At 41.5% G+C, this 20,175-nt stretch overlaps 1 protein-coding gene across 10 annotated transcripts in view; it reads left to right on the top strand.

Annotated features, from left to right (window-relative positions):
* Positions 1-448: 448 nt before the first annotated feature.
* RNF180 (ring finger protein 180) overlaps positions 449-20,175 on the top strand; it is a 205,883-nt gene continuing 186,156 nt past the window's right edge. For 6 of the 10 annotated variants that reach the window (XM_043547108.1, XM_043547112.1, XM_043547103.1 and 3 more), the window contains exons 1-2: positions 465-952; positions 5,995-6,122. The gene's annotated coding sequence lies outside the window, so the exon portion shown is untranslated. Of the gene's footprint in view, positions 953-5,994; positions 6,123-20,175 lie in introns of all 10 variants that reach the window. The other 4 variants (XM_043547107.1, XM_043547105.1, XM_043547106.1 and 1 more) reach the window with 3 other exon arrangements.

The following is a 20,175-nucleotide window of genomic DNA, read 5'->3' on the forward strand; positions in this document are numbered from 1 at the left end:
AGCTTCACTGAAATTAGCAACATTAACAACATAAAAAAATGTTTGATAGATGGATATGACAAGACCTCCCCCATCCCTGTACATATTTGTTGAAGTAGCTTCAATTTGGTTAGTGAAAGAGCATGTTGGGAAGTAGAGAAAAGAGACTATTTTCATAGATTCATAGTTTCAGGCCAGATGGGCCCATTAGATCATCCAGTCTGAGCTCCTATATCTCACAAACCATTACTCTTTGCCCAGTCTGCATGCATGGAGTCTGTGATGGGGTGTTTATCCCACACTTGCCCTGGAAGGGTTAATGCAGACTGAGAAAGGGGCTAAGTTACCCAATAAGCTGCAGCTGAGGGGAATCAGGTAGCTCAATAATCCCCTGATTGAATGAGGGAGCCCAGCTGAGGAGGAACAAGCTGGGTTGGATTTACAAAGGCAGGAAATTAGTAGCAGAAAGGAGGCTGCTAGGAAAGCTGACAGTCATGCCCTGGGAGGAGAGTTTAGGGATTGCAGAGATGTATAGCCTGCCGTTACTTCCTAGGCGGAGGGAGTAGTGAAGTTGGCAAACCCAAAGAGAGAGGGAGTGCCAGATGGTAAGGAAAAGGCTCCAGGAAAGACAGTAAGGTCCAGGAGGTAACAGACCTTGACTTCTGGCAAGAGGGTCCCTGAGCCAGAATCTGGATTGGGGGTGGGCCTGGGTTCCCCCGCTAGCCCCTGAGGAAGTAGCGTTATGAGGCAGTGAGTGAAAAGATTGCCTGGGACTGTGGAAGAAACCCTTTGGTACTGCAGAAGGGGAAAAGTGACCTGGCTGGCGGGCTGACTCACAAAGAGGTAGCTCCTGGAATGAAAGAGAAGCTGTAGTAAGAGAGAAGGATGGAGAAATGGTGTGCAACTATGGGATGGGTTGTTGACCTCCTGAAGCTAATCCCCAGAATGGTAAGAAGGAGCCACCATCCTAGCAGTGAGTAAAGCACCCTATCACAAAGCCCAGTAACTCGTGTTTTTGACTAAAGCATAATTTATGCCTAGCTAAAGCATCTCTTCTGTAAAAGCACACAGTCTTGATCTGAAGACTTCAAGAGATGCAGGATTCGCTACTTCCCTTGGTAGTTTGTTCCAATGGTTAATCACCCTCACTGTTATGAATTTGTCCTTAATTTCTAAACTGACTTTGTCTGGTTTCAACTTCCAGTCACTGCTTCTAATTTATGGGAATTAGAATCTTCTTTATAATTTTCTTCCTTCCAGTGTATGTTCTGGATTTTTAGCTTTAGGATATTTCAAAGGACATAGTCAATGTATTTTAATAACTTCACACCAATATTTTCTCCCTATTTGAATATCTCTTTGGAAGTTTGCAATACATTTCCTCACTATTCTCTCCTCTTCTCTGCCCATTTATCAGTCATGCACACTGGTTTGTTTTAGGGCTTCTCACAAGCACTGAACTGCTTCCACTGATTTCATTGTTTAGAGTAAAAAACGAACAATCATTCATTTTGGAAAATAAAAACATTAAAAATGACTGCTTTTGTAAGGAAGAAAAGGCATATCCCATTTTAAACCTTTACAAAATCCCTTTCAGCTTATGATGCTATAGTTACATGAAAATGAATTCCATGTTACTGCATGTTACAGATACATATTTAACCCAAACAACCACAAAACCCTTCGCTTTTTAAAAGTATTTTTGGCAGTGCTCAATATTAAATTATTGAGATCACTTTGCAAAGCAATGACTTTGGAATCAGATAGCGGGTATTATTTGCGCTAAGCAACACCAGAGCTGGTGTACAAGGGGTAAAACCAAGGAATGGGTTGACCTAGTACTCAGTGGAGTGTTATGCCATACCAGCACAGATCTGTTCTTTCAGAATGTAGGTTTAAAAATCTATCCTTTCAAATGTGAATGAATGACCATTCAGTATTGCCTTATTGAGTCTATAAGCAGACAGATTGAAACAACAGCCCCCAGAGAGGTGTGAACTGCTGTACTCCTCTCACTATGTTGCTCTCTCTGAAACCTAATGATGACAATTTAAATATCAGCATGGCTAGCTGTTTCATTGCTGACCATTTGAGGAGAAACAGCTGCTGAATGAGGGACACCTGCAACTATGGATCGAGTCTGGGTTTGTGGGAGTAAAATGCTGCCACTTTATTTCCCCTGTGTTGCCCCCTGGATAAAGTACTTATTCATCAACCGATGTCTACATGTAGCATTTAGAACTCAGAGGCGTCTCTCTCATATGCTTTCATTGTCTGGTTCACTGCCTACTCTGCGACAAGCTGAGAATGGCGGGCAGGAATCCTTCCTTTGAGTTAGGACTGCTCTGTTAACAATTCCTATGTCACTCTTCAGAACCAGTGATGATAGTGTCTTCTCTAGTGCTAACTGCAATAGATGCTTTATGCTGTTCTTTTGATTTCTCTACTAATTAGCGTTGGCTTTTATCTTTGTCAAAGGGAAGTGTTGGCTAACAGTTAGAGCAAGACTCGCTTGCACATGCGTGCTCGCTCTCTCTCATATGTACTTACATACCCGACACCCCCCCCCCCGCCCCCCGGGCTGAGAACACTGCCTCCACAGCACTGGTGCTGCTAGAGCACTTCGGACCAGGAGTTCTGCTAGTTGTAAGATGATCGAAGGCAAAAGAGATCCATAGAGTTCCATCAGTCTCCCCTGCCCTTCAGCCCTAGAAAAATGTTAGTGTTCTTAAAGGAACACGCACCCCATCTACATATATACAAAATTTCTGGGGTTACACCTTGTGAAACATAAATGTAATGGTATATATTTTTTTCCAATTTGTAGAATAAACACACAGGGCCATATTAAGGCCAGGTTCACATTTATTTCCACTAGTGGAATGCCAGGAGCAGGGCCCTGGAGGCAGAAAGTCAGGCAGTGGCCGAAGGCAGCTACAACCTGCTCTCCACATATTTTTCTTTTTTTTTTTTGGGTGGGGGGGGAAGTGTATATAAGGAGCCAACATAAACCAGAATGTTAAATGCACTGGAGAGGGAGTAGACGCAGCTAGGGTAGCTGGGAAATATGCTGATTCAGCACATCCCATAAGGATCCCCTCCTCCCCCACCCCCTGCAGATTCTAGAAGTGCCTTTTCCCAGTAAAAAAGCCCTACAGGAAGGGCAGGTATCAAACTCCCTCTTCTGCCTGTCTGATCAACTCCCACATACATCAGTCTGGCTAACTTGGTAGCTGAGGTGTAAGTTACCTCTCTCCCCCAGCTTCAGTAATATGGCCTGCCATATAGAATATTTTATTATCCTTATCTGTTGCTTTGAAGCTTCCCACTTTTTCACCGTAGAGTTTCTGTAATTGATTCCATCAATTTTGTTCAAGTTCCTTCAGGTTCCATTAGCATTTGCCCTTGGAACATATAATTTTTATGAATAGATCTCTGCATACATCTTACATTGGATTGTGCTTGATCGCTGGTCCCTAAAAGTTTACCACAGTTACACTCATTTACTAAATCTGGTTTGTTCCTTTTGGTTTAAGTCAAAATAGTTTCTAACTTCATTGGTTGCTCAAAAAACTATAAAAGAAAATAGGCTTGCATACGTGCAGAAATATGGTTGCTTCATTTGTCATTTTGTGGTTTTTAATGCAGTCAGATTCAGGATCATTGAATTCTCCAAAGACTAGTGAGTGTGGTTCTCTTCCCCCAACCCCCTTTTAGGAAATGTTTACATATTCTCTTATGCTTCTTGCCAAGCTATACTTGCATGTATATTTACTATGCATATAAAATGTGCACATACAATATATTTGTGTATACATGGGTATACACTTATGTATTCATTGTACGTATGTATATATAAAATGTATATTACATGCACGTGTGTCTGTGTTATATATAAACACACACACACACATGCATTTATTTTTATATACATATGAAACATTTGACTTCAGTGCAAACTGATATAGCAGGAGTAAATATGTGATAGATATCTGAAGTGATGAGTCATCCCTGAACTAAAGCCTGATTAAGCCACATGCATTGATGAAAGAAGAGGAGTACTTGTGGCACCTTAGAGACTAACAAATTTATCTGAGCATAAGCTTTTGTGAGCTACAGCTCACTTCTTCGGATGCATTCAGTGGAAAATACAGTGGGGAGATTTATATACACAGAGAACATAAAACAATGGGTGTTACCATACATATGCATCCAATGAAGTGAGCTGTAGCTCACGAAAGCTTATGCTCAAATAAATTTGTTAGCTTCTAAAGTGCCACAAGTACTCCTTTTCTTTTTACAGATACAGACTAACAGGGCTGCTACTCTGAAAACTGTAAGGAGAGTGATCAGGTATGGTGAGCTATTATCAGCCGGAGAAGGAAAAAAAACCTTTTGTAGTGATGATCAAGGTGGGCCATTTCCAGCAATTGACAAGAACATGTGAGGAACAGTGGGGGGGGGAGAAGGGGGGGCGGGCGATGGCCCACCTTGATTATCACTACAAAAGGTTCCTCACCCTCCCCCCCCCGCGCTCCTGCTGATAATAGCTCACCTTACCTGATCACTCTCATTACAGTATGTATAGTAACACCCACTGTTTCATGTTCTCTGTGTATATAAATCTCCCCACTGTATTTTCCACTGAATGCATCTGATGAAGTGAGCTGTAGCTCATGAAAGCTTATGCTTAAATAAATTGGTTAGTCTCTAAGGTGCCACAAGTCCTCCTTTTCTTTTTGCAGATACAGACTAACATGGCTGCTACTCTGAAACCATGCATTGATGAGTCAGTCTCGTGCTAGGCTCCAGCCAAACCACAAACCAGGAGCTGGTCTCGTGATTATCAGGGCATGCCTATAAACTTCACAGGAGAAAGAGCCACTCAGTCTGCCCAAGATTACTTCATGGCTTGGAACTCTTCCCTGCCTGACAATGGTGACAGACTCCACAGGCCTGTTCCGACTCTAGCCTGGTTCCCAGCCCTGCCCTGGCTCCCAGCCCCATTCTTGCTTTGTTCCAAACCTGCTCTTGACTCCTGATTCTGGGTTTGACCTTTGGCTTTGGTTCCTGGCCTGGTTCCTGCCACCACACCAATCACTAGACCTGATTGCCACTGCTCCAGCCACTAGGTCTGACCCTCCATGTCTGTTTCTTTTAAACTTTATTTTTATATAAAATATAAACACATAATGAAACAAAACCTATAAATCCATGCACAGATGGAAATAGCATATAAATAGCAAATTTCAATATATTTTTTTTGTAAAAGATGAAATAAAAAACAAAAAAAACCTGAACCTGTAGAGGTCATGCAGGACCTCAATCAAAGTGACTGAATAGATAAATGAGAACATAACCTATGAGTATTGGACTAATCTATACTAAATTGCAAAAGTCTCAATACTTCCACGGGTGACCAGCCACCCTCCTTTTTCCAGGAGTGTCTATTCGGCAGACTTATTTTTTCATTAATGCAGCAGTGGAGAGCTCACTAAGCCAATTTGTGTATGAGGGAGGAATTGCAGATTCCCAGTTGCTCAAAATGACTATTTTAATGGCCAAAAGAATTATTGCCATCTTAATGTTAACTGGCAATACCAACTCATGCAGCACCCCTGAAATACACACGCTTGTAGAAGGAAAAAAAACCCAAGAAACACTCTCAGTTTTTTAGAGCATTGACTATGCACATTTGAGAGCACATGGATTGTTTGACAGATATAGAGGATGTGTGAAAGATTGGCACATGGCTGTTTTAGACACAGTGAATGTTCGAAATGCGATCTAGCCTTAAAAGTTCTGGAGTCCAGTAATACCTGTTTAAGAACAGGAAATTTCTTTCACGTTAAGCCAGATGTCCTCCCAGCTTTCTGTTGTGATAGTAAGGAAAAGTTCTTTTCCCCATTTTTCTTTGAGACTGAGATTGAGGGGGTAATACAGAGCATTAAACCGCCTGCAAGTAGTTCCTACAAAGTGACTCTTGTTTCCATATTTCTTAACGTGCTCTTCTAGGGGTGAGAGAGTTGAAACAGACCAATTGTCCCCTATCCTTGCATGAATCCTTGACCACAGCTGCTGAAAGAAGGAACTGTGAGGCAATGGTAGCTGATATTTGTTACACTGGCCTCCTTCGATTACAGGTATATCATCTGGTATTATAGCTTTAATTTTTAATTCTTTTTTCTATTCAAATTGTCTTATGGAGTTAACCCATGCCTCATGATCAAGGTCATCCTATAGTGGTGCCAGAAGAGAATTCGTAGAATTGGATGTTGTAATCATTTTAACATGTTGCAGGATGCCCCATGTATATGCAAAGATTGGCTTTTTTCCTTAAGATTGTGGATAGCCTCTTAAACTTATCAGTTACTGATAATTACATGTCCACAATTCCAACAATTGTGAGATTGCACTCAGCTGAATAAGATGATCTACTTTTGATCCTATCTTCTTACATCCTAATAATTTACCGACACATTTTCATACAGCGAGGTCCGAAGTCTGTGTGGCTTTTTATGTATGCATTTGTAGGGCTACTTCTCTGTACATAGATAGGATATTTGCATGCATAAATGATAGTCAAGCACCTAAATGTCCATGTGCCACTGTAAATGCAGTACAGGCATGCAAATGCATACTCAAAACGTCATATTCTTTAGTTCTCGCTTTGTCCATAATGTCTGTCAGTTATGTTTAGACAAATGGCAGTTACCTTGCTTCTTTCTTCTTTTTCTTTAAATGCTGTATGTTTATATTCCTTTAATTTATGTAGCTGAAACCATCGGTGAATAATACCTTGGCCTTGTAATGCTTTGCAAAGAGATTGAGTGTTGAAGGTGGGGTCATCTCACAAGTTCTGTAGTAGTAGGAATTTTTTCCTCCACCCCTGCAAAAAGGAGTGGGGTCAGCTTATATCCATTAGTCTGTCTCTAGACCCACAGAGAGCCCTCTGCAGGCCCAGTGGCCCACATGTTGGGAGGGAACAGAAGAGGTAGGAGAGGGGGATCATTCCCATCTTCAGCAGTCAGCTGGGATTCTGGGCAAAAAGGAATATAACCCCAGTCTGTGTTACATTTTGTGGGCCCCTCTCTATACTGTGAAGTTCAGCTGAATAATAATAGCAAAACTAGGGTGCTGTGATGTGTGGTTTGTCAGGCTGGTATTATTCCTTGCATTTGTGTAACATGGTCTAAAATCTTAGACCGCTTGTCTGCTTTACCCTCTAAGACCATCTGTCCTTTCTTTATGCTGCATAAATCCTACATAATTAATACAGTGATGCAATATGAAATTACTGTACTAGTTGGTGCCCAGATACCACAATGATGGGCAGACTAGAAATCTATAGATACGGTGTTGTAAATCTATCCCTGTTATGTACTATATATTATAGAATTATGTATGCGTTTGTACATTATGGGTTTTATTCCCCACCACACTGTACTTAGTATATTCATTTACACTTGTACAGAGTGGGTGCTAAAATGATTCCAGATCAGAGTAGTAGCATTTTATGTCCACTCTGTTTTAGGAGTAAACCAATACACTGTGGAAAATCGAGAATCCAGGCCTATATTTTTTTCTTTATCTTCCTTACCTTCTGGAGTCTTGTAAAAAGTGAGAATTTCCCTCTTTATTGTATTTCAATACCTCTTAAATATGGCTGTAAATCATATCCACCTCAAGGCTGTCAGTCATGCTTGTTATGGAAGATGAAGCACTTGCGGGTTGCAAGCGATGTCTTTTGAGACATCACTCTTTCAGAATTGCTACCCCAGTATTTCCTAACTGTAAAAATAACTCACCCAGACCACACTTGCAGATGGTTCACACAACTTTATCAGAGCCTCTCACACAGATTTATTCCGTTATTCCTCTTATGATAGTCTCTGTAATGGAAATAACTTTCAGTAATGAATTGCTTTCATCAGAACCATCGACACTGCATGAAGTTGTTTAAAATAAAATCCAGTTAAGCTTGTACAGCAGGCTCCAAAATATTCAGTTTCAACTTAGTGCCCTTGGAGCGAGTATTGTAATATACTGTATATGGAGAAGACATCAAAGATCCTGATCAGATTTTACAGTAAACAAAACAATTAAAAATAAAAATTAGTTACCAGGCTAATGTCTGTCAAACAGATGAACGCTTACATTTCTCCATGACATTATATCCCCACGCATTACAAAAGAAACGAAATTTCAGTTCTAATCCAGAACAAGTACCAAAATCTAGCAAAACTGTAATTTGTGGGATAGCAGAAGGAATGAAGGGCCACCATATTCTCTAAAAATCCAACAACCTTTCATAGCACCAGAGCCACACCGCTCACCAAAAGGACTTTTGGTTTCAATTCTGTGATTTTTTTTTTCCCCCCCAGCCTCTCTCAGACCACAGCCACCAGCAGTCCAGCTACTGAGGGAGGGGAAGCCCATTATACTGCTCCCCCTCCGCCTGCCCAAGAAACATTCAATCCTGACCACAGTGCACTGTCCGCCCACAAGAGAGGCAGTAGTTAGTTCTATGGTAGGCAGGCCGCTTAGGGTATATCTACACTGCAGCTGGGAGCCATCCTCCCAGCCTGGCTAGACAGACACACACTAGCATGCTATAAATAGCAGTGTGGACATTTTGACACTGGCAGAGGCTTGGGCTAGCCACCTGAGCTCAAGCCCACCCTGCCTCCAGAGTCTGAGCTCAGGCAGCTAGCCCAAGCCTCCACTGGCGCTGCAATATCCACACTGATCACTAGCATGATTCCCAGACGCAGGGTAGCTCTACCTTTAGAATCCAAGCAACATGGGCATGTCCTGGGTGGCCAGCAGATCCTTTGGAGTCATCCTGAGGGCTGTGAATTGCTCACTGGGTGTACATTTGCCTCACATTGGATTCCTTGAAGGCCTGCTCCATTACCCACTCAGACACAGCTGGTGCCTTGTAGAATCCTATTGGCGTTGCAGTGAACTGCCACAAGCCCCACCCCTTGGTAAAGGCAGTCTGCGCACAGCGTGACGCTTCTACCTCAGCTTACCAGCACCGATTCTGGAGACTCAGCCAAGTGAACCATTGGGAGCTACTCATGCCTCCAGCCTACTGTCAGTGCATGGGATTGGGTGCGAATCCTTGTGGGTCACATCATTCAAGTGTTGGTGAATGACACTGAGCCATGTCATGCCTTCCTTCTTGCCTGGCAGTACCCGGGGGGATGCCCAGGGACTGCAGGATGGTTCAGTAACTCCCGAAATTGCCATCCAACAAATCTTCTGTTTGGCCTCCTCTCTGTGGAGCAGGCACATGTGACATGGGACTTGCTTAATACGCCAGGTATTACCTGTGCTGATCTCACATTTAACCAGGCTAGGTTGCCCCAAATCATCTGGCTGCTGGGAGAATGCCTCTCAACTCCACAACAACTGCTGTAAAATCATTCTTTGACCTTGTCAGCTGAGTTACTGCATGCTGATGCATCTCCAATGAGCCTGCCAGAACCCACGTGCCCTCTGTTTTGAAACGGGACTCCACTATCAGCAGACAGACATCCCTTCTGACCATTCATCACCAAAATATAAGTAGGTTCTGCAACAGCATGAAAGAGCTAATAAGTTAATTTTTGTTTGTTTGTTTGTTTTTGTGTTTTAACACAAGACTTTCAACAGGCAAAGACTGTTGCCAAGCAAGTGATTGGGCAGAAACAAGCAAAACTATCAATGTAAAAAATATGGAAGGAAATATTTCCCTAAAGCAGTGAGAGAGCACGGAGAAAATGCAGCGTAAAGCACTGAAACTTAGGCAATTAAGCAGAGACGAAACTAGGGAACAAAAATTCACTGAGAAGATTTCCCAAGAAATAATGATAGAGGGCTTTTTTCTTTGTAAGCAATTCCCATCAGTGGCTATTAAGAGCTTCCTACTCAAAATAAGTCTCACTTAGAATCCTAGCAATGAAAAGATAGTTGACGTGTTTTCATACATGAACTAGTTTCCATAATTTCTGTATTTTATTCCCTTTAGCTCACAGCTGAGTAAACTCTTTCATCAGCATAACATTTTCCTAGTAGAGTAATAGAACTGGTCTAATTTTTCTTTTGTCAGTTGAAATTCACTAATGAAGTCTATGGCTGGATCTCTTTTCCCTCTGTTTTATCCAACCTGACCCTCTCCTGTGCTATTCACCAGTGCAGAGTCATAAATTTATAGGGTCCATACAGCAGAACTCCCCATTGATTTCAATCTCCTAGACCACTCCAAGCTCTGAAAACCCTTTCCCCTCTGTGAAATGTATCACCCGTTTGTCAACTCAGAGCTGGTCGCCCTCCTCAATTTCAATTCAGTCAATTATCTCATACCCCTTAAATTACTTGACCGCCATCTTGCTCACATTTGCCCTTAGAAGCATATTTTTTGACACAGCTGTGTGTGAAGAGAGCTTTCTCTGTACCTGAGATCTGAGTACCGAGGCAGTTACTTATTCCATACTCTGCTTCCTTAAAATTGGAGTGCTCATTTTAGTCAAATGCAGGGACAGCAACTGTCCCAGATCACAGCCAGATACCATTTCAGCTTGGCTTAAAGAAAAGGGACAAATCCTGTCCTTGGTATTCCTGTGCCATAAAGCCTGGCTCCCACAGATTATTTTATCTTGTAACAAAATGTAATTTTTCAAGCTTCAGACATATGTCATGACTCATTCTTGATCCCATGAGGAGCCCAAAGTTACAAGGAACCCTCTGGGAAAGTCCTATGCAATGTAATAAGGAAGAAAACATATAAATTACTCTCTTGAATTTCATAGAGAATGGTGTCCTTTCTAAAGGGCTTTTAAAAACAATTCTATAGAATTCTGTAAAAGGAATTTCTTCTCCAATTCTACAGGGTGGTTTAAAGAAAAAAAAAGTCCTATGGAAAGATTATATTTTCCCCTTTATGGGACTTTCCCATATAAAACAGTTCTGGGGAAAAGAATAGAATCTGACAGTAGAGTACACTGAATTGTGAAGGATTTTTTTTAATCTGAAGCAGATGGAGTTCATCGGTAGGTAAGGCAGTGGTCCCCAAACTTTTTCCATCTTGCAGCCCCCTTCCCCCATAATGTAACCTGTCCACACCTGTGGTCGGGAGCCATGGGACCTGGTTGGGCAGCTCGGGGTGGGGCCAGAGCAGAGCTGGAGCCAGAGGGGGAGTTGGGTGGTGCTCCCTCCCTGCCCCCCAAGAGGGCTGGCCCAGATCCTGCCGAGTCCCTCTGAATGTTCCTCTGCATCCCTCTAGGGAGGCACATCCCACAGTTTGGGGACCACTGAGCATTTAATACTCAAAAAATTATCAGAAAGCTTATTCTTATCTATAAAGTTGGGAAATCTAAGAATTCTATCATCACAGGGTTTCACTAAGTTTTCCATAGCCTCAGGCTTACTGTGTACTAAATTCAACATGAGTTCTCAACTTGGGGATTTTGAACAGGTCCCCGGAGGTGGCAATCATCCCCCTTTTCTTGATAGCTAGAGGAGATGGGTCCCAAAACCTATTTTCTGAGGTACTAGGGGAGTCCCAGAACACAAGGACAAAAAAACGTTATTTTTGGTTGCTGATTCTGTTTGCTGTTCAAGATTTCTCATTTTAGGAGAAACCAAATCTAGTCTTAACCCAAAGGACCTACTTTGCAGTGATTGAATCCAGAAAAATTATTTTCCAGGGAAACTTTTGACAGCAGCTATATATATATCTGCCTAGAACCTCAAAACTCCTGTCTGCTAACTTGCCTAGGGCGTTGCAGCCTATGGGACAATGAGAGAGACTGGTGCTGGCGTGGGGCAGGACTATGACACTGCCTCCTCCCCATGCTTCTGTGTCCCCTTTATGGTGACATGCACTCCAAAGGGCAGGGAAGCCCTTGTGCAGTTGCTCAAAGAGTTTCTGGTGCACCCCATCACCCTTGGGCAGACTCTTGCAATGGCCACTCACAATCTGGTCCTCAGCTTTTCTTGCACCCATTTGAGAATCGGAACCCAATCTGGTCAACTACACAAAAGGTCGTTTGCATGTTGAATTGAGTTGAGACATCCATGTTGTGTCATTTTCTATAACAGGAGCTGTGAAGGCCCCAGGCTGGACAGCCAAAGGAAAACAATTCCTTTTATGGTACATATTGCATAAATCTCTTGCCCTTTATCACATTATATTATACTGTGTATTGATTGTATAATTTATAACATAGGATGACATGATTTATGCACTGTGCATCACACAAGGTTCTTGACTGGTCACCTTACTTTCTAGCCTAGGGCCTCCCTAGCATAATGAGAACACATGTGACATGGATGATTTCATCCACTCAGATGCACTGCAATTGACTGCAGAGATGATTGAAGATTACAGTGGTAGTTGCATATATTGTATGCTTCTCAAACAGGCCCCACTGTGCAAAGACAGGCTGAGGCATTCATTACTCTCCAGCGATCTTTTTTTTTCAACATTGTGCAATCCATTGTAAAGCACCAGCAGCTTGTGGAAATGCTTGGGATTTGGTGGGTCTCCTATTTGCTTTCAACATGGGCTATTTACAGAGAAGATTCCACTATGAACAACTAACTATCCCATGAACTTCTGCTGCTTTTCAAAGGATTACATTAGTTTAATGTCTGTCTGATGCTATTCTGACATGCTATGGCATGGCATGACATGTTACGCACTACCACTACTGACATCACATGAACTTTGTAAAAATAATAAGAGAAATGAAGAGAGAATTTTCAAAACAAAACTTTTTCATTGTGAAGCAAATTTTTGAAGTTTCTCCAAAACTACATTGTTGGAAACAATACTTTTGTTAATTTCAAAACAATTGTTTTCCATGGGAAATTTTGTCAAAATGTATACGATTTCAGGACAAAAACTGGTTTCTTCAGAATGGTGTTTTCCGATGGAAAACTGTTCTTATGAAAATTTTCTGAACAGCTCTTACTGTAAATTCAAACCCTACCTTTGGGATCAATCTGAGAACGATCTGCAGGCAAGTTGTTACTGTCTGCCTATCCGTCATAAATATAAAGGGAAGGGTAAACACCTTTAAAATCCCTCCTGACCAGAGGAAAAACCCTTTCACCTGTAAAGGGTTAAGAAGCTAGGATAACCTCACTGGCACCTGACCAAAATAACCAATGAGGAGACAAGATACTTTCAAAAGCTGGAGGGGGGGAGAAACAAAGGCTCTCTCTGTCTGTGTGATGCTTTTGCCAGGGACAGAACAGGAATGGAGTCTTAGAACTTAGTAAGTAATCTAGTTAGATTCTGATTTCTTTAAATGGCTGAGAAAATAAGCTGTGCTGAATGGAATGGATATTCCTGTTTTTGTGTCTTTTTGTAACTTAAGGTTTTGCCTAGAGGGATTCTCTGTTTTGAATCTAATTACCCTGTAAGGTATTTACCATCCTGATTTTAGAGGGGTGATTCTTTTTACCTTTTTCTTCTATTAAAATTCTTCTTCTTTTAAGAGTCTGAATGCTTTTTTTCATTGTTCTTAAGATCCAAGGGTTTGGGTCTGTGGTCACCTATGCAAATTGGTGAGGATTTTTACCAAGCCTTCTCCAGGAAAGGGGGGCGTAGGGTTTGGGAGGATTTTGGGGGGGAAAGACGTTTCCAAACAGACTCTTTCCTAATAAAATACCGGTTAGACGTTTGGTGGTGGCAGCGAAAGTCCAAGGGCAAAAGGTAAAATAGTTTGTACCTTGGGGAAGTTTTAACCTAAGTTGGTAAAAGTAAGCTTAGGAGGTTTTCATGCAGGTCCCCACATCTGTACCCTAGAGTTCAGAGTGGGGAAGGAACCTTGACACTATCTAAGAGGGTATTTTTAACTTTTGGGAAATGTGCCCTCCTAATTTGTACAGCTAAATTAAGAGGGGCTCACTCTGTTCGAAAAGATAACTTATACATGCTCTGTGTAGATATTTGAGAATGATAGCTGAGCATGTTGTTAGTTTTCCACCTGTAGGGGGAATTATTACACCACACAGCCACCATTGATTAACTAGAGGGAAGTTGAAAGACAGGATAATGTAATCATATTTCCAGTGTGCTGAGGATCAAGGAGTTCCTGATCTGCAGCCCCTAGTGTGAGCTTATAACTTTTATGGTGCAGAGCTAGGGAATGTGGGAGATTGGAGCAGTGAGGGGGCATGTGGGAGCAATGCTGGGGGGGATTGCGAGAGTTCAAGGAAGGGAGGGGATTAGAGGGTGGAATAGATGAGGGAGTTCAGCTGTAGAAAGGGGAGAGGGGATTAGGAGAAGCAGATAAATGGGGATGGGTTGTAGGAGAGAGGTCGAGGGGCTCAGGCCATGGGGAGAGGATTAGGAGAGTGGTGGGACACTGGGTGTGGGGACATGGGGGAGTGACAGAGGCAGAGGGAGGTGATTGGTTCAGGGGTGCCTGTCAACTCCACATTTTCTCATCCCATGTGTATGCTGGAAACTGATAGAGCTCTGAGCCTCTCTCCCTGCTCTTCCATGGGAGTTGGCGCCTGAGGAAGCCCTGCCCCTCTGGGGGTGGGGTCTGAGCCCCCCTCCCTAATCTCTTGTGTGAATACAGCTGGAGTGCATGAGGAGAATTCCAGTGGTTATTGCCAGCTCGAGGAGGCAGAGTTAAAGTTATGTTAGCATGTACCTTAATTCTGTAATTCCTCGTTCTCATAGGTTTAAGTTTAGCTGAACTGAACATTCTGGAAGGGCACAAAATACCAACAGGCAACCTTAACTCTGCTCTTAAGATGTGTTTTTTGTGGGGGTGTGGGGGGGGACTGGTGAAGAGAGTATATATTGTCAAATCTGCCACTTAAAAAGGTTTATATCCTTACTATTACATCAATATTTAAGTACTCCTAAAGCCAACGTTTATTTAGCTAATTAACGTATGTATATTAGAGGCTCTATTATTCTGTCGCTAGCTTGCTGTTTTGTTCTACTTGTGTCATTTCAGCAGAGGAATTGCAGTGTACTGTAGTACTAGGGTTCTCTTTCTTCTGAAAAAAAATGTCCCAGGTGTCCACGATCATGTTAAAGTATCTCAGTGGGATTTCTCTCTCTAGCTAGGTATTGATGCTGTGCTCATCACTTTAGTATGTCAGCATCAATGTTTTCATTACATATCCACAAAATGGAGAATGGATTTTAAGGGAGTAAAAAATATCATAGGGAGCATTACTGGATGTTTGCCCATCTCACAGAAGTTTACATTGTGGGATGAGGGGAGGGAGAGAAACTGCATAGATATCAGAGTGGTAAGTAATTCTGTAATGCACATGAGCACTGAATTTACAAAAGTCACCTGGTGGTCGTTACATGTCTGGCAGTGTAACAAATCTTGGGGAAACCACAAGCTGAAGTTACTCAAACACCTGCACAAAATTCATCTCTTTTCTGTTCATTTAGATTAAAGTATAGCTGTGGGGGATGGGGGAAAAAGTTGGTCATATGGAAGGGATAATTTATTTGGTCTTTAGGAAAAAGATGCATGAAATTCATGATTATGGGGCCCTGTACTCCTGGGACTAGTGAGGTGATGTCTGCCTTAGCAAAGCATTAAAGGAAAACTGTATCAATTCAGATCCTCATAGCCTTTTCTTCAGATAAAGATACAAGCAAACAGACCCAAGATTACTAATCTTGTTACAGGTAAACATTTGCCCTCTGTGCAATTTAACAGCTAATATTTATATAGTAAAGTATGATCAAGTGGTTAATGCACAGGACTGGGAGTCAGGAGATTCTATTTCTGGCTGTGCCATAGACTTCCTGTGCAACCATGGTCAAGTCACTTAATCTCTCTGTGCCTTTAATTTTCTATTTGAAAACTGAAGATAATTACCTACCTCACATAAATGTTGAGAGACTTAATTCATCAAGGTTTTAGAAAGTGCTTTGACGTTCTCAGATGAAAGTTATTATGAACCTATCATTAACAATTATAATTGTCAATTGTCATTATTGTAAATTCACTGATATCCTTCTAGTGCCTGTGGTAAGGGAGCTCATGACAAGACTGAACAGACTTTAAGAAATCATTATATGCAGACTTGATTGGATTCCTCTGAATCTTGGAGGTATATATATTTCACTTCTTGATCATAGAGAAATCTGAAAATTGAAGGCATTTGTATTGCTTATTAATGTTGTCACTTTTAAAACTTGTCCCTAATCATTAATGAATTAAATCTGAGAGCTATTGTGTTGCCATGGTACCTGATTTTCAATATTTCTTTTTGTCTGTCTCATACTCTTCAGTCATAAAGTCAAATTAATTTTCTTTCCTAGTATCCGTTAGAACCCCTGTATCCCTATAATCAGAAACTGCAGTACAGAGATAGCAAGTTATTACCGTATTATGGAGATATTGCTATGATTGTAGAACTATAGGCAGACAGACTGCTACAAGAGGCTGTATTAAGTTTGCTTAAGATATGATGGGTTTACATCTATTTGACAATCTTAAAAATATGAATCCTTTAGAAGGTTCTAAATGAGGTGACCTGTGTCGTTTTACCAAAGGAGGTACACTGATGTCTTTGCTAGCTAGTACTGTGGTGGGGTATGTTTAGACCAGGATAAAAGATGTTGGCTAACACTTTCACCAACAATTTTTAAAACCCTGGTGTACATAGGGGTGTACATTCCCATCGGGGAATCCGAGGGTTCATCTTGACCAGCTAATATATGTTAAAATACAACTTGTGCTGTCTACACTAGGGTTTCAAAATGTATTAACTAACATGTCTTTTTAAAACCTTTTATCCTATTTTAGACATACCTGAGCTTCTGTAGCAGTATGAAAATAATCTGTAGGTCTGTACTGACAAGAATATTGAAGAAAGTCCCTTTATATGACTGCTGCAGGTGTTTCACATGAATTGTGCAAAACTCAACTGATAAACTGTAACTGTCAAGAAAATCTGTGACTGATGTAGCTTGTCAGCTGGCAGTATCTGATAGGACAATATCAATTTTAAACATAGCCATGTGATGTTTGGGTACTGGATTGCAAAACAAGATCAACTTTCTGTGGGAAATATTTGACACAAGTATCAGTCCAAACAGCACTGATCAAATTGTCTTTTCAAAATTCACTTTGGCTTCACCATGCTTTCCAGCCTCCTGTGCAAAACCACAATGAACCTTCGGTATAATTAGGAAAGTGGTGTAGCTCGGATTTAAGTCTCTGATCATAAAGAACCTGGATGGTTGGGTAGCAAGTGATGGATGTCAGGACTTTGAATCTTAGTAGATATACTAGATGCAGTTAAGAAGGCAATTCTTATTTATAAATAGAAATTGGCCAGACTTGTGGTAGTATTGATTGAGTTGGCAAGACGACTAATTTATTAACAATAAGCTTTGAGGGCCCACCCAGACCAGTAAGGGGTTCTGTCACCATCTTCCCTGTAAACCTGGGTGCTCCTGTGCTGTGCAGCTTTGGCTCCGAACCCTGACACCGGCAGCCTGCTTATACCTCAATGGCCTCACTCTGGTTTGCACCAGCCTGGTTACTCATAAGAACATAAGAATGGCCATACTGGGTCAGACCAAAGGTCCATCCAGCCCAGTATCCTGTCTACCGACAGTGGCCAATGCCAGGTGCCCCAGAGGGAGTGAACCTAACAGGTAATGATCAAGTGATCTCTCTTCTGCCTTCCATCTCCACCCTCTGACAAATGGAGGCTAAGGACACCATTCCTTACCCATCCTGGCTAATAGCCACTAATGGACTTAACCGCCATGAATTTATCCCGTTCTCTTTTAAACCCTGTTATAGTCCTAGGCTTCACAACCTCCTCAGGCAAGGAGTTCCACAGGTTAACTGTGCACTGTGTAAAGAAGAACTTCCTTTTATTTGTTTTAAACCTGCTACCCATTAATTTCATTTGATGGCCCCTAGTTCTTATATTATGGGAACGAGTAAATAACTTTTTCCTTATTCACTTTCTCCACACCACTCATGATTTTATACCGCTATCATATCCCCCCTTAGTCTCCTCTTTTCCAAGCTGAAAAGTCCTAGCCTCTTTAATCTCTCCTCATATGGAACCTGTTCCAAACCCCTAATCATTTCCAGTTGCCCCTTTTCTGAACCTTATCTCAAGAAAAAGATATACTGGCATTAGAAGAGGGGACCACATCTGTACGCAGTATTCAAGATATGGGCGTACCATGGATTTATATAAGGGCAATAAGATATTCTCCGTTTTGTTCTCTATTCCTTTTTTTAATGATTCCTAACATCCTGTTTGCTTTTTTGACTGCCGCTGCACACTGCACTACTCCTTGAGGGTGACCCCAACAGCCCTTCCAGTCCCGAGTCTCCCCTGCAGTGTCCAGTCCCTCTCACTGGACTCTGACAGAAGTTATCAAGTTTGCTGCCTCCAAAGGAAAAGCGCACACCAGCCTGTTAGTTTGCCTTGAGGATTTTACCCTTCAGTTTGAAGCAGAGGACTGAGAAGTTTTTCTAGTAAAACAAGATTAAGTTTATTAACAAAGAACAGATTTAAGTGATAAGTGAGAATAGGAGACAGGAAAGGTTACAAATAAAGCAAACACAACTTGCTTTCTAGTGAATAAAACTTTATTCTAGCAATTTACAACCTTTGCCAAAGCAATTTCCTTACTTCCATCCAGTTTTCAGCATCCCTATTCTGCCAGACTAGGGGAGCCATCTTTCATAGGCTTGAAGGTTGCTGCATCCTATCATTCCCTAAGTGATGAATACCCCAAAGTCAGTTAGCAGTTCCTTATGTCCCCACAGTTCATCTTCGTTTTCAAAGTCAGGCAGACCTCCTCCTGTTCTTCCCTTCCTGATTGATTTCCCATCCTCCTGCTGATTTGATATAAATGTGGATTCCATTGTTTGGATTCCACAATGCTTAATTTACACTGGAGACAAGTAGATGGCTACCTTCCCTCCTGCCTGTGAGAGAACCTGTTTTCACCCTTTGTTTAGTCACAGACTTTAAAGCATAATGTCGAGGAATATCCATAATTCCTCATGTGTGTCAATACCCACACATTTCGCAATATCATTGATCATCCATGTCACCTGCTTAAATAAGACACTTTATACAATATTACTTTACTGTAAAAATCTCAGTTGATTCACTTGCATATTCTTTAGGGTTCAGACCCTCTGTTCTCCTGCTGGATGTCTGGATCCTGACTGCCAAAGACAATATTAAGTCCATAGTCTTGTCCCAAGGTCAGACTACTTGTAGGGCTGATAGTTCAGTGTTCCTCAGACTGAGGAGCCGCCCACTTTTTATAGCTTCCAGCTAGAGGGCCCTTCTCTTAAGACTGGTTTCAGAGTAACAGCCGTGTTAGTCTGTATTCGCAAAAAGAAAAGGAGTACTTGTGGCACCTTAGAGACTAACCAATTTATTTGAGCATGAGCTTTCGTGAGCTACAGCTCGTGCATCCAATGAAGTGAGCTGTAGCTCACGAAAGCTCATGCTCAAATAAATTGGTTAGTCTCTAAGGTGCCACAAGTACTCCTTTTCTCTTAAGACTGATATTCCTGGCAGGTATTGAAGTACAGGGCTGACTTCCACCTGTGTCTGCAAGAAATCATAGATCCCTTCCTGCCTTCAACCAGTGGTGATGGTGGGTTTTTTCCACCACCCCCATCACTTACATTTTTTGCATGACCATAGTATCCCGGTACAGAACTTCGGTATGGAGACTGCTGCTATCTCCTCCCACGTGTATATTGTTCCACTTTGCATTGAGAGATACGATTCTCCAGCATCAGAATGGGGTTCATAGGCAATTGAATAAATCCTTTGGTATTTGTGAGAGAGGTGTGTCCCCAAAAACTAAAAACGCAGTGAAATATATACATATTTTTACACAACATTCATTACATTTAAATTCAAGAACACATATCCCCCTATGAAATGTTTACTCATCTGAAGATAAAATAGTTTATAACCAAGGAATAACTGTAAATAAATCACTATGAAAGAAACAAGTGAATATGGAAAGAATACTTTCATCTTGCTTTTTTTAAAAAAATTCTTTATTTTGGTCTTTTTTTGTACTTTTAATTGGCTTTTTGAGTCATCTAATATAACTGACATCCTCAGGCACAAGTAATACAACTTTTCATTTTCTTAACATTTTATTAACTTCAGTTTTTTTTTTTCTTCTCAGATTAGCGTTCTGAA

This window comes from Chelonia mydas, chromosome 5, assembly GCF_015237465.2.
Source record: "Chelonia mydas isolate rCheMyd1 chromosome 5, rCheMyd1.pri.v2, whole genome shotgun sequence".
In the NCBI taxonomy this organism is placed as follows: Eukaryota; Metazoa; Chordata; order Testudines; family Cheloniidae; genus Chelonia; species Chelonia mydas.